This window comes from Mandrillus leucophaeus, unplaced genomic scaffold (genome assembly GCF_000951045.1).
Source record: "Mandrillus leucophaeus isolate KB7577 unplaced genomic scaffold, Mleu.le_1.0 Scaffold685, whole genome shotgun sequence".
NCBI lineage: Eukaryota > Metazoa > Chordata > Mammalia > Primates > Cercopithecidae > Mandrillus > Mandrillus leucophaeus.
Genome location: NW_012107419.1, coordinates 266,788 through 269,193, shown reverse-complemented (window position 1 = coordinate 269,193; position 2,406 = coordinate 266,788).

Genomic DNA, 2,406 nt, shown 5'->3' with positions numbered 1-2,406 from the left:
TTCCAAACCATATCTTAGTGAATATATAAGATTGAATGTTTTTAACAGCATCCAAGTCAACCCTTGAACACTTTGCTGCTTAGAAATTTCTTCCACCAGATACCCTAAGTCATCTCTCTCAAGTTCAGATTTCCACAAATCTCTAGGGCAGGAACAAAATGCAGCCAGTCTCTTTGCCAAAACGTAGCATGAGTCATTTTTATTGCAGTTCTCAACAAGTTCCTTATCTCTATCCGTAATGAGCTGCATTTTATCAAAGCCATTCAAAAAGCCTCTAGGAAGTTCTAAACTTTCCCACATCTCCCTGTATTCTTCTGAGCCTTCCAAACTGTTCCAATCTTGGCCTGTTACTGAGTTCTGAAGTCACTTCCACATTTTTGGGTATCTTTACAGCAGTGCCCTAGTATTCGGTACCAATTTACAGTATTAGTTCATTCTCATGCTGCTAATAAAGACATACTGGTGATTGGGTAATTTACAAAGAAAAGAGGTTTAGTGGATTCACAGTTCAGCATGGCTGAGAAGGCCTGACAATCATGGCAGAAGGCAAAGGAGAACAAAGGCAAAGGAGAAGCAAAGGTGGCAGGCAAAAGAGAACTTGTGCAGGGGAACTCCCACTTGTAAAATCTTCAGATCTTGTGATACTTATTCACTACCTGGAGAACAGTATGGGGGAAACTGCCCCCGTGATTCAATTATCTCCACCTGGCCCCACCCTTGACATGTGGGGATTCTTACAATTCAAGGTGAGATTTAAGTGGGGACACAGCCAAGCTATATGAAGAAGGATATGTTCTCCACCTTTAAGGCTAGAGTTATCTAGCCTATCTCATCTAAACTAAGATTCTCTTCTCTCTGGGCTGGACTATACAACATATAGTTGCACTTTCAAGGTTGCCACTTCCAAGACTCCAAGTCTCTGTAGCTGTAGGACCCCTGACCATTTGACCAGCTTGTGTGTGTGGTTATTTAAGTGTGATAAGACCCTGATTGGTTGAATTTAGTCTTCAGATTTGGTCAGATATACACTACCAACCCAATCAGCTGTGTCCAGAGCTGGGTAGTGGAGGTTGTATGTCCATCCCTTCAGCAATTCAATTAAGATACGTTGATTGGGCAAAGTACCCCCAATAATTTGATTATTTAACTCATATTCATTAGCATCTAAAACTGAATTAGTTAATGTCTTCTCCGAATAAGCTACTTATTGTTTTATTTACAAGTACACCACTTTCACAGTTACCAAAGTAAACCTTTCACGTTATTCTCCAGTGCTTTGTTACCTTTGCATGTTTTATCTAGTTGTTTGTTCATAATTGATCCCTTTTATTCCCTTCCAGTTAGCACCAATTTAATGTAGGCTCTGTGATTATTATTTTTCAACTTGGATAAGCTATAGCACCTAGCTACTCAAATGCTAATGTAAGGGGGTGTTGTGCAGTTATTTTGTGAAGTGATTAATATCTATAGTCAGTTAATGATCTCATTAAGTAAATGAGATCATCCAATTAGTTGAAAGGATGATCTTTAAGAGCAAAATTGAGGTTTTCCCAAGGAAAAAAGAAATTCCACCGGTAGACTGCAGATTCACCTTCTTCCCTAGAGCTTCCAGCCTGCCAAATCTCTCTCTCTCTCTCCCGTTGTATACTGTGACGATACTGGAGACACACACACAGAGACACACACATATATAGACACACACATATCCTACGTGTTCTGATACAATCCTTTATAGCAGAGTCAAATGGAGAAATCGTTTTAAAAAATATTGCTCTTTTTGTTTATATTTCTGTATATATGACTGTACCTGTAACCTGCATGAAAGAGTAGGGACAGGCGGTCAGGTGCAGTGGCTCACGCTTGTAATTCCAGCACTTTGGGAGACCAAGGTGGGTGGATCACCTGAGGTCGGGAGTTCGAGACCAGCCTGACCAACATAGAGAAACCCCGTGTCTACTTAAATTACAAAAATTAGCCCAGTGTGGTGGTGCATGCCTGTAATCCCAGGTACTTCGGGGGCTGGGTCAGGAGAATCACTTGAATCCGGGAGGCAGACGTTGCGGTGAGTCAAGATCCTACCATTGCATTCTATTCTGGGCAATAAGAGTGAAACTCGGTTTCCCCCCGCAAGAAAAGGTATGTACAGGCATATATTTATTAGAATAATCAAGTAATAAAAATAGATATAACGAATATTAAACATCTCGCAACCAAAATAAGATTGTACACTAAAACAGAAGGCTTTATTATTAGATTTGAACAACAAACTTTGCAAATTTCTCTAAAATAAAATGAACCAAGCCTAAAGACCTATATTATAGAATTTCTTCTGTAGTTCAAGAGAAGATATCCTTTTTACCTATGACAGTTACAAGGTTTTCTGTTTAAGGGTAGTAAGAATATATG